The sequence below is a fragment of the Hibiscus syriacus genome, unplaced genomic scaffold, assembly GCF_006381635.1.
Source record: "Hibiscus syriacus cultivar Baekdansim isolate YM2019G1 unplaced genomic scaffold, ASM638163v2 tig00110610_pilon, whole genome shotgun sequence".
NCBI lineage: Eukaryota > Viridiplantae > Streptophyta > Magnoliopsida > Malvales > Malvaceae > Hibiscus > Hibiscus syriacus.
The window spans coordinates 1,323,976-1,337,430 of NW_024062800.1; the positions used below are offsets into that span (position 1 = coordinate 1,323,976).

The 13,455-nt window shown below is 32.5% G+C and overlaps 2 pseudogenes; both read right to left on the reverse strand.

Moving 5' to 3' along the window:
- Positions 1 to 7,511: 7,511 nt before the first annotated feature.
- On the reverse strand, positions 7,512 to 9,450 carry LOC120135605 (annotated as a pseudogene).
- A 1,479-nt stretch (positions 9,451 to 10,929) lies between these two features.
- LOC120135574 lies at positions 10,930 to 12,873 on the reverse strand (annotated as a pseudogene).
- Positions 12,874 to 13,455: the final 582 nt, after the last annotated feature.

Genomic DNA, 13,455 nt, shown 5'->3' on the forward strand with positions numbered 1-13,455 from the left:
AATCCGTTTCCGAAGTCCGTTTTGTCAAATTAGAACCTGAAGGCCTCCAAATTGACGGTCAAAGTTGTTGACTTTGACTTTGACCAAGAATCTGAATTTTTGAAAATTCATACTTTATGTTTTTCGACGTCCTGATTCCGATTCCACAATCCGTTTGGCTAAATTCAGACTCGAAATACCCCAAAATGATAGTCAACCCCGAAAAATGCTTATATACTTAAGAATTTTAGCTTTGAACAATTAAGTAAGCTTTGGGGTTGATTAATTATTATTGTTTGAAGGTACAAGAGACTTTCCGGATCGTTCGACAGCTCGACCCAGCTCTTCTAGATCAGTTAAACCATGTATACCAGTATTCACCCGTTCGAAAACTGTAACAGAGCGTGGTGAAACCAGCAATCAGTAGATCTACTATCTGAACCCATTATCGAGGTGTGTTCCTGTTTACTACATAATGGTTTTATATGTTTTGAAATATGGTACATTGAAATCTATGGTTTATTATTGTTGGTACACCGATTTATTGTTGATGATTTATGGACTTTGATGACTGGTATATGGATATTGATTTTGGGATGATTGAACTACAATTGTATAGCTCTGATCAAGCTAATAAACGGGCTTAACGTGACTCTTGAGGGCCCCAAGATGTTTCATTAGGTCGGCTTTCCTTTGCTGTGTGCATAGGGTAAGCTATATGGACTTATTGACTTGGGCTTAAGGATACAGGCTTCATAGCTTATCCTTAAGTCGGCTTTCTTTTGCTATGTGCATAAAGTAAGCTATATGGAAATAATTTTGGGAACTACTGATGGTGTACCAGAAAAGGGTTTAAACTATGATTTTCAAAAGTTAAACTCTTTTACGAATTTGTGAGATTTACTGGACTATGATTTGTTTAATGTACCTATTGTGATTTTATGGTAATGTTGGGACACACTGAGCCTAGCTCACCTTTCGAAAATGTTTTTCCCCTTTCAGATACTGTTGGTTAGATACCTCGGTTCGAGCACTTGGAGGATCAACATATCTCTTGAAGTATATCTGATTGTAATATTTTAAAATTTCAAGTTGACTTTATTCTGGTGACATAGACCTATTTTAAAGTATTGGATTTTATAATGATGATTCTTTTACTATTACTATTCAGTTTATCGTGGTTTTGATTTTTTTAAGATATGTTTTAAATTAATTTATTACTGATTGGTTTTATATTTAAGAGTTGAGTTTTAAATAGTATAATTTATTATAATTTCATGTCATGAATAATGTGGTTTTACATTGATTGGATAACGATTTTGGAAAATGTCTTTGTGATCCACTAGACTTAGTCGAAACGCATAGGTCGGGTCTAGGGGGGTTACATAAGGGGTTGGCAGAATCCGGGTGGTGGGCTTGAACCGGGTCGGGTCGGTTTCAGTTGCATATGGGTTGGGTTGTAGTGGGCTCTATTTTCGGGCCTACAAAATGTAATAATAATAATATAATAGTAATAATAATAATAATAATAAATAAATAAATAATATTTTTTGTAGACCCGGATAAAAACGGGTGTCTACACAAGGAATCTATGGAAACAAAATGAACGAGAAAAAAGAGGAAAAAAATTAAGGCACGAGTAGAAAAACCAAACGAGAGTGAGAAAGCAGAAAATGAGCTGAGAAGAATAACCCAAAAAAATGAAAAATAAACCTAGTTGTCTGATACCACATTAAAAATAGATAATATTTTCTCACTCTTGTATTAATCATAAAGTTACCAATACATATATATATACCAATATTTTCCAGCTAACATAACTTTATAATTTTCACAAATCAACATCAAGATGTAAAAGGTAATGATCCACTTAGTGACATTAAAGCGTACGGAAAGAGTTTAGAAAACATAATGGATAACTTAAGTATAATGATTAATTTACTAAAAAATTTAGAAGAATGTAATCTTTTTAGTTGTGGTGAAGATATGAAATTGAAAATTGATCTATAAGGCAACCTGATCATTAGTATGTCAAAAGTGTCTATGATGTTGTCGAAAATGATATCTCATTGTGATATGGGTTATGGTGTTGAAACTATAGTTGGGAAAAATTCTTCAAGGACATCATTTGTTCGGAATATAAGTAGTAATATTGGGATATGGTGAATATCCTTCGAGGCCGTTAAATAAAAACTGTTATCAATTCAGTTTTAGACACGTGTCACTTATTATAATTTATTTTTCAATTTTCTATAAAATTCAAATATATAAAAAATAAAAATAATAGAAATAATATTTTAATCTTAACATTAAACTAATTTTTATAACCTAGAAAGTAAAAACCCAAAGTAACATCATCCTTCTCCCATTCTTGCTGTTTGTCCTCCTTCCCCATTTTTTTCTTAAACAACCCTCCTCATTTCCTCCTCCTTCGTTCTTCTTGAATTTCTTTTCTTCCCCTCTGAGTATCGATTTTTCTTCTTCAAACACGTCTTATTGAAAACCCCATAATCTAGTTCACAAAAGAAATAATCCTAATAGTTCAAAAGGAAGACTATTCGAGACATAAATTTTCAGAGATAATGTCAAACTTATATTTCTTTAGTTGTCTTTTTCTAACCCAAGTCTGAATGTAAAGCTTTATTTCTTACAGGTTTGTGTGGGGTCCACACATAAAATTGAAGCACTGTTGTTGCCAAGAAAATTGTTGTTGCATCTTTATTTTTTATTTTAATGTAAAATATACAAGTTGTGTGTTGCAGATTTGATTCTAATAAACTAATAACTAAATGATAAATAGACTACTATAATAATAAGATAAAATAAAAAATAGTAAGAAAAGTGGACTAATATGATAAGACATTTGTTATAAGTATGTTATTGTAGGGAAATATGTGCTTATGTTTACAATTGATTATAAAATTTTGACAGTGAACTAATATGATAAAACTATGTTGATTTGCTTATGATAAAAGTATGAAACATATTGTTATGTGGAACATGTTGTCATTATGGAACATGTCATTTAAATGTATGTTACTTAAATATTCATTCTGCAATTGTTATGTTACTTTGAGTTTATTGTTTAATTATTCATTTTGTTAAATAAACATGTTGTTTAAATTTTTTTAGAAAATAAATTTGGGGCATCCAAAATATAGTGTTTGTTTTGGGTCTAATACTGAACGTGGGCCTAATACACTTGAAGGTGATAGAAGTGGGCCTAATATACTTGAAGGTGATGACATAAATGTTATTAATGGGTAATAGTGAGAGTGAATGGTTAAATGGAGGGCATTTATTGTTCGATGATGATGATGAGGAGATATATGTAATCAAAGATAAGTTTAGACTAATTAAAAAGAAAATCAAAGATAAATCAATCATTGAAGAAGACTTTGGACATGAGGTTGTATTTGAGGACACAAACATTTCCAGTGAGGGAAATGAAATAAATTCAGATGGTGTAGGTCTTGGTGATGATACTCAATATATAGATTCTTCTAATGTTGGCAGCTTTGAGATGAATTCGGATGACAATACTATGTGTAAAAGTAGTGGTAAGGTGTTTTTTGATCCTTCAACAAATTAACCCAGATTTTAGTTGGGAATGATTTCTCAATCTCGAGAGGAGTTGAAAGATGCCCTTTATAATTATGCAGTATCACATAGTTTCGGTTTTATGTTTTTTTCTGCTAGGATTTTAGGCTCTATAAATCAACCGAAAATATAGCAAAAGGGGGAGAATTGGCTTTTTGAGAATTTGGGAATTGAGGAGAAAGGATAAGGAAATTAGACACAATGATTTGTAGTTGTTCAACCTCCTTAATGAAGCTTACATCCACCACTTTAGCTCTACAATAAAGATTTCTAACAAATTCACTAATTTTTTTTTCTTTCTTTTTCTAGGCTCAAGAGTAACCTTTATAAATTCTCCATCTTTACAATGGCTAAGATAGAACCACTCTTCTTTTACAAAGGATAAAAAATGTAAACAAGAAAACCTCTAAAAGATAGATGTTTACAATTTAAGCTCACAAAACACTCTATGTTCAAGAGAAAAGGAAAAATAAGATGAAAGAGTTTTTCTCTTGATGTTGATTGCTTGGATAGGTGTTGTAACCTTCTTCAAGTGTCCTTAACTTATTTTTGTATGTTGGAGAGTTTGTATCCATTGGTGATGTTTTGAGCCGTTGGAGACTTAATTGCTGTAAAAAAAAGAACAGAGAGTCATACTCGAGCTTAGAGTATCAGTATTGCCCTAATAACTTTATTTAAAAAATAGTCGTTAATGACGTTGGGCTATGAGAGTATCAATAATACTACTATGTAAAGTAGTATCGATACTCCTTTGAGTATCGGTACTGTTCATGCGGTATTGATACTGTAAGAATAGTATCAATACTGCTTACCCAGAAAACTATTTTTTATTCAAATTATTGTTTAATAGTCTTTGAATTATTTTGAAAACTTTGAATAAATTCAATCAAGTCCAAAATATTTTGCACTTAAAATTGTTATATTAAATAGGTTCAACAATCTCCCTTTTTTGATATAACAAAATATTTGAAAATGTTTTTGGCAAACTCCATTAATAAAACATTTTATGAAAATGATAAATATTTTAGAAAATATTCAAACTCCCCCTTTTTCATTCTTGAAATTGAATTCTCCCCCTTTTTGTTGTATCAAAAATAATTCAAACTTTAAGGTGGAAAAGAACAATGGAGAGTGAGTGGAAAATAACAATGGTGAGTGAGTAGAAAAACTTAACATAAAATCATTTGAAAAATCAAAAGCTCCCCCCAACAAAAAACGTTCGATGAAAAAGTTTTGACACAAAACTTTAACACTTAAAGAGTATTGAATTTCAACAAAGATGAACAATCATGTTAGTAACACATGAAATTCAATATATATCCAAGACAATCATAGCTTATGCATTATTATAAAATAGACTTTATAGTTCATTTGCATAAACATTACCAAATTAGCATTTGAGAATTGATATTAACTGTTAGAGATATATCATTTTAGTGAAAAACATATGCATAATCATTCAAATAAAGGTCAAGAAAAAATTGCTCAAAATTATTGAAACACAACTTGACCAAAAATCATTATGATGAACAAATTCATTATAAAAAAAATGTTCATCATAACATATTTTTCAACATACATGATAAAACAAATGTAAACATTATGCTCAACACTCATGCAAGCATAAAATCATAGAATAGGCCATCAAAGTTCAAAATCAAAAGTGTTTAAGGTTAGATTACTCATCCTTTTCTTGCGTGACTAAAGATTTTTAAATTCTTTACCATTATCACAATTACTCCAACACACCTACAAGGCATTCATTTAGATTTTGGTTCCCAAATTTCTTTGGGTCTTAGAGGGTTACTTACAATGTTTTTTTCATTAGAAACCCATATTTGTCTCATTTTAAAATGTTTTCTTTTCTTATATGACATGCATATGGACTATGACCATGAAAGTGATAATGTGAGCATTTTACCATTTTTAAAATAGATAAATTGTTTTGGGAAATAATTTCTTTTTTTTTTGTTAAGAATACAAGCTTAGCTTTCAAATTAAAATTTTCTTTTTCCAAATCTTCAATTTTAAAAGTTCAAATCATTTTGTTTTCAAAATTTCATTTTATTTTTTAAAAACAAAATTTACTTTAAAAATCTAATAATTTATTTTTAAATTTAGAAATTAATTTCTTACATTTGGAATTCATGGTCTCAAATTCCGAATACATTTCATTATAGCCTTCTTGTAACTCTTTAAATGAATAAGAATTTAAATCACAAGAGTTAGAAGTTACCCTTGAATCTTTTTCGATGGCTATGAGACATAGGTTGGATACTTCATCTTCATCATTACAGATGTCTTCATCGCTCCAAGTATCCACAAATACCTTCTTTTTGCTTGATCCCTTTTTCTTTATGAGGGGACACTCATACTTGACGTGTCCCGTTCTTTGGCATTTAAAGCACACCGATGGACCTTTCTTCTTTCTTGGTTCATGCTTCACTTCTCTTCCTTTGGAAGACATGAATCTTTTGAATCTTTTGAAGTGCTTGACATTCTCTTCATCTTCATCTACCTCTTCACCTGAGTCTTGATTACTCTCATTGTGAACTTGAAGGTGATTCATATCCCCTTCTTTTTGTTATTCTTTTCTTATTCCTCTTTCTATTCTTTTGGAGTCTCATCTCATGGTGTAGAGAACTAATGAGCTCATCAAGAGTGAGCAACTCCAAATCATTGGCTTCTTCAATGGCAGTGACCTTTCCTTCCCAAGATATTGGCAAACATTCTCTTCATCTTCATCTACCTCTTCACCTGAGTCTTGATTACTCTCATTGGTGAACTTGAAGGTGATTCAATCCCCTTCTTTTGTTATTCTTTCTTATTCCTCTTTCTTATTCTTTGGAGTCTCATCTCATGGGTGAGTAGAGAACTAATGAGCTCATCAAGAGTGAGCAACTCCAAATCATTGGCTTCTTCATGGCAGTGGCCTTTCCTTCCCAAGACATTGGCAAGGGAGAGAACATTTTTCTCACTACTTATGGGATAACCTTCCCAAATCCTTTAAGATCATTGATGATGGAAGTAAACCAATCAGACTCGTCTTTATGTCTTTATCGGGCTTCATCTTAAAGTTCTCATAGTTGAGAGTGGGAATGCCAATCTGTACTCTTCACTTGGTTTGTTCCTTTATAGGTCACCTTCAACTTATCCCAAATCTCCTTATCATCAGAGCATGAATCTTCACTATATTCGTCCGGGCCAACAACACAAAAGAGAATGCACATGGTTTTGGCATTGAGTTGGGCAAATTTCCTATTTTCACTTATCCATTCTGATCATATTCTTAGAGATGTGGGAACTGTCAACGATGACATTCCCAACTACATGGTTTGGTGGATTGGATGAACAACATCATCTAATCTTGTAACATATATAAAAAAAATAGGCCCATTGTTTTTCAATTTCTCACATATTCTACATTTATACTTTATGTTCGTATATATGTTTTATATAACATAGAAAATTAAATAAACTTGTAAATATTGTTTTAAATAAACTTTATTTGAGCACAAACTAAGCTATCTTTTAGTTTAAGGGGATGGTTTGTTGTCCTAAATGTTTCGAGTATGAACACTAACTTCAGATGTTCATCGACATGAACAAGGTCCGTTTGTTCAACTTTCTTCTTTTCTCCCGAGGAAACAACAGAGAGCGAGTGCGGCGCATGCAAGGAGGAAAAAGTCACTGCATGAGATAACACGATGATTAAACCCTATGGTTAAATGGTATGGCCATTGCAATGTCAGAGATGATGGTCTGGAAGTTGATGTTGAATGTATATATCATGCTAAGACCAACCATAAACAACTCTATGGAATTTTTATTCAATTTTTGGCACGAGGAGTTACAGCAAGTAATCTTATTCACTTGATACAGAGGGGCCAGATGGCGATGTAAAAGGATTACATGTTCTTGTGCACTCAAGGTTATTCCATTCCATCCTTGGAGAGCATCAATAAGAGTTTCATTCCATGTATCAAGGACTCCAGGTAGACACCAATGGCTGCAATCTGCTCCAAGTCCCCACATGAGCATCACTGCGGAAAGCCCCCGGGGTTACATGTAATACTGTCACCGGAGTCGTCATTTTCTTTGCGACATCGATTATAACATCATTAATTCGCTACGGTCTTTCCCTTTAGGTTTCAACCAAGGCGTCGAGTCACTTTGCAGGAATTATGGTTTCTACCTCTGCTACAAGCACTAGGATTACCATTAGTTAAGATCTGCAACTACCATACATACAGACATTCCACATTCACAACTATAGAAGCAGGCAGCACAAGACATTAACCGATTTCAAGATAATTCCTAGCTTAATGAATTTTCCACTACTGTTGGGTGATACATAACAATATTAGCACTGAAAGGAAAATTGGTGGAAAGTAGATGGCGTACGTCCAATGCAAAGATTCAAAAGTTCGGAAAACACCCTAGTTCTGTTTCAACTGAAGTCTCAACCCAAGATGACCAAGTTTTATAGCATGCTCTAAAGGCGGTTGTGATCCCCATTCCAAGCTTTAGTGATCGACCTGCCTAAAAATAGCAACCCCTGTCCGAGAAATCCTGTTAGGAGATTTCTACATAAAAAGGAATCATGTATAGATTCGTATGGTCCTAAAACCACAAGGCGAGCAGCTTCACTATTTGTCAATATATTAGAACACAGATTAAGTTTTAATGCATCATATCAGTAAGCATGATTCATAGATCTTAGAACATCAATAGATGTAAGTAAACCTTTGTAAAACTACATGAACTAGAAACCAACCAAATTTTAACTGGAAAATTTATGTCAACTGCACCAAAGAAACCAAAATCAGTTAAGATAGCTAGATAACTTACATATCGAAAGCTTAGTTGGTGTCCACCACTGACCTGAATTGAATATCAAGAAATCAGAATCAATCCACTCCTTGCTCATATCATCCGCTTGTCAGTCTAATCGTCGATTTAACCCTCTTAGGTGCACGCCTTGGTGCCAAAGCAGCTGCACTAGAAAACCGACCGATAATAGTCGATATGTAGATTGTATGAACTGAACCACACCCCTAAAAACCTAATCCGTTTTAGTGATCTATTTCCCATTAATTTCATAGACATCCTCTTATCCTGCACTCCCTGCATGAGCATGCATAGATAGACTCCCACTTTGTTCTGCTCACGAATCCCCAACGAAAACAATCCGCTTCCCATGAAGCTTCGTAGTATCTTGTGCACATCAAACCTTGGAATTTCACAGTTTTTTGGCTTCCATCTCCATTTCTGATAACCCCTATTCTTCGTCCTTTGCTACGCAATCGAACCCACGCTCGGCAAGAGGACATTGTGAAGCATATATAAAGGATAACTTTCATCAGGGATCCAATTTTCATTAAAAACATTGCATTTAGGAACTAAATCACCAGATTGGTGAACTCTATAAGTACGAACGGCAGGCTGATATCTTGGAAAGAGGAAAAAGTATGTGCACCCATCGCTAAAAAGAAGGATAAAAACAAACCAACAACACAAGTGAAGTGATTGATTCGCAAACATGATGCTTCCATTGACTCTTAACAAATCTGTCGCTTAACTCAAAACCCTTTCATGAAATTCTCTTAACTTGCTTAATAAACACTGTTCAACCTCAAATTTATTCCACATCTTAACTATTCTTTTCCTAAATGTTCACTCTTGACTAAAAAGCATCCAGCTGTTCATCAGATTTCAGAAATGAACCAACAATGAAAATCTAAGTAACCCAAATTAGTAAAATCGAAATGAGCAACACCTGAAGTTCAAATCCCACATTTTTTCCCCAAGATTTTAAGAAAGAAAGAAAGAAATCTTACAGTTCAAGATCCCACATTTGCAAACTCAAAGCTTTTGGTTGCAGAAGCAAGGAAGGTGGTTGAGAATCGTGAAATAAAGATGGAGGGTGAGGGTATTTTAGGGATTCTACTGGTAGTTCCGAACGCGATGTAAGAACCACAAAACATTAAAAAAAGTTAGATAAATTACATGTTTAATTCCTAAACTATTAATTTTAATTCGTTTTAGCCTTAAACTTTTAATTTTTTAAATTCATACCTAAAGTTTAGTTTTTGTTTCATTTTAGTATCTGTTCAAAATTTAACATTAATTTTTGATTTCTTTTTTGAAAATTTAGATACTAAAACAGATCAAAAAACTTATAGTTTAGTTACTAAGCGCATTAGGTTTTTAATAGTGGGATAATAAAATGAAATAAAAACTAAATATTTGGTATAATTTTGAAAATATTGAAAGTTTAAAACTAATCAAAACTAATAGTTTAGTTACTGAATAAGTAGTTTAACCAAAAAGGTTTTACCAAAAATAATAGGGTAAATTACTATATAGATGTTTAACATTTAGGATGTTTAGGTTTTAGTCACCAGAAAAATCAATTCAATTTATTCACTCAAGTTTTAGGCTAACGTTTGGGTCATCCAAGCATTAAATCTCTAATAAAGGTTAACGTTTTGTTCACATAAATATATTTTTATGTTTTAACTACTAAATCATTAAATTCTTCAATAAATACTACTATTTGAGGCACATATGATTGGAATAATATTTATTTTATCAATTTAAATTTATTAAAATAATTTAATTTAATAAATTTTACTTATTATTAACCTTATGTATCTATAATTTGCTTGTGTAGTTCTGAAAAAAAGTTTTCAAAAAAATAAATAAAGAAGGATCAATTACTGTTAAAGTATAATATATATGAACTCGACAAGGAAGGTTCCTTAGAGTCGACGATCACTGCCTTTTGAGCAGAAAGTGATCATGACCCCTCCAAGGCTCTAACACATTTTTTTATTATCTAAAGAAGAAGAGATTGAATCTAGATCACCGCAAAATTATGCCCGATATTCCGAAATTGATTTCACATTGTCATCTGTCACGTCATCAATCACAATGGACTGTCACGTCAGTACTATATGGTCAATGACGGAAAATGTCGGTCAAAGGACTATATTGAATTTGTTTTCAGAGTTAAAAGGTCACATTGAGCAAAAAAAATAGTATGAGAGTCACATTGTATTTTTTTTAAGTACAGGGACTTGGGGGTGGTTTTTGCCTATATTAATATAAAACAGAAAATAATTCAAACAAATAAAACTTGTAATTTCCCTTCATTAATTATTCCATGTGAATAAAGTATATACAAGAGTGGAACGGAAGTGTTTAGGGAATCCTGTGTGTATAGATGTCTATATGCATTAGAGAAAGCATCCGATACAGCTTAACACCATTTACACACGTATTTGCAGCAAAAGAAGAGAGTTGTAGAACACCGCAAGTTATAAGGACCAATCCCCACATATCTCCTCAGGTAGACTTCAATCGGTCCAATCGATAAGTTTCCTGCAAAATAACAATGTAAAACGATTGCAAAAGAATAATATCAGATTTAACGTGAATATTAAAAAAAATAATTACATAAAAAATAATTTCACTATAAGAAAACAACTCATAATCTATTATTTATATAGATAAATACTTGATTTCAAAAAAAAAAACTTAAAGATAGAAATATACTCAGAGGTGTTCTAAAATAAACTTTCACTTTTAATCACCTTTAATTAAATTAGGTTTATTATTTATCTTTCATTTACTTTTAATTAATTTGTGTCTCATCGAATTGGAAAAACTCTGACAGTGCACTATCAAAAAATAGGCATCGGAACAACGAGCTAGAAACCGGAAAGTATGATAATAGACATTCTCACCAGGATGGAGTGGATTGTTCTAGTAAAGGAACAAGTAATGAAACCAAGGTCTGCATATCCTCCCTAGTGTTGTCACAGTTTTGATCATCAGTGATAAGGAGAGCAATGAATATTTCGCTGTGGGGACGAGTTTTAGTGCACCTGCAGATTTCACACATGCTAGTTCTTGATGAAGACGAGTAGAGAGTGAAGGCAATGTTGTAGTACATGGAATGCTATAAATACCTTAAAAGCAGCCGATGAAACCCATCCATGCCATTGCTTCAAAGTAACTTATAGGATTCTTCAACTGCTCTTTCCATTTCCTGCCATGGATCCTTCACCAATTGTAACAAACTACATAAAATCCATTGACCTGAAAAGGGTCTTGAAAATATTGAAGTACTACTATAAAATTGAGATGTTAGCGCTGATTAAAGAAAACAAATGAATAAAAGATAATATGTAAGATTAACTATGTTTACGATGATCATTGTCTTAAAAGTAAAATCGTCGTGATTAAAGTGATTCTCTAACTTTAAAGAAAATAAAAAATATGTGAAGAACTTTTGCGAGAGCTTTATAGAGAGAAAAACTGTTTAAGATAAACTGAAATGAGCAGAAATGTTTATATTTATAGACGGGGAGAAAAAAGTTCAGACATCACATCTTCATTCAGTTAATTACTATAATTAGCTATGATATATGTCATAACCACGAATCAACCAGTAACAAAAAGAATGCATGCAAGATTAACCTTTGTAAATTTATTTGTATTTATACAAATCAGGATAGAGGAATGATTTACAACTATTACCCTCCTTCTCATCCCATGTGATTAACCTTTGTAAATTTATTTGTATTTAGCGAATCAAATCTCTAATAATTGTTTTTTCTAAACTTTGATACGTCGGTCATGAAAGACTATTGAGTATTGCCTCTTTATTGGTTTCCTTATGCTTAATTATTACCTGGTAAGCCATAGAATGGCTCTACTGCAACTGGTAGAATTTCTGGCATTGCCTTCATTGTCTTCTTTTTTTAATATCTCAATCATATTTGAATATGTCGGATTGGTTCGCAAAGAACCTCCAATCTAAAAATAAAGAGAAAGAAACAAGTTCCATCAATATTGGAACTAAGAAGAAAAATCATGATTCATCTACTGTATATGCTATGAATTCGTTTAAACCTGGATGTTTTGATGAATGTCTTGTCGAAGGACAGTCATACTTGGACCTATCTTGTCTGAAGAAAGAATAATCAGACCCACATGTCGGAAGAAGAAGAGAAAAGAGGAGGAGGAGGAGGAGGAGGAGGAGGAGGAGAAGAAGAAGAGGAGGAGGAGGAGGAGGAGGAGGAGGAAGAAGAAGAAGAAGAAGAAAGAAGAAGAGACTGACCGAGAACTTGAAGAATCAACTTGCAGACATAAAGAAAGGGCTTGGTTGGGATATGAGTAGCATCAAGATTTTCTGGTGCTGCTTCAACTTTGGGTAAAGTGGACAGCTCTTCAATGGCAGACCTTAACTCCGACCTTTTCTCCATTATTCTCTACATTTCATTCTCTACGACTTCCTTGATTCTAAGCTTACCTTATATAGCTCAAAGCTGACTTTCCTCAATATTTTTTATGGTCTGTCCTGAGATATTTAAGAATTTTCCGCCAATTGATGTACGATTCCATTAAATAATAAAAGTAAAACTAATTTAAACTTGTAAATATGCAGCTTCATGAACCTAAAACTTTATTATAATTTAAGTTTTGTTGTATTTTATTGTTTAAATTGCTTAATTTCAATGTTCCTTCTGCAAGAGATTGATGGTGACTTTTCATTTGACCTTGGAGTTATCACCTCACTGTTATTTAAATGTAACCTTATGATATAGATATAGATATATACCAGACAAATGATATATTTTAGGCATTGGGATAATTAATGTTTTCTGATTTTGTACTGTAGGCAAGGGTTTTGTCTCGTTTCACAAAATGTCTTAATATCCTTGTGGGTAAATAAGTGAGAAAGTTGATAGCCATGAAGATTGATCTGGTCAAATGTGGACATTTTTAACATCCAATCAAACGTGATGGAACGAATAAAGTTATACTTGTATTTTTTTTTTTGTTTATTTTTGAAAACGTAAATGT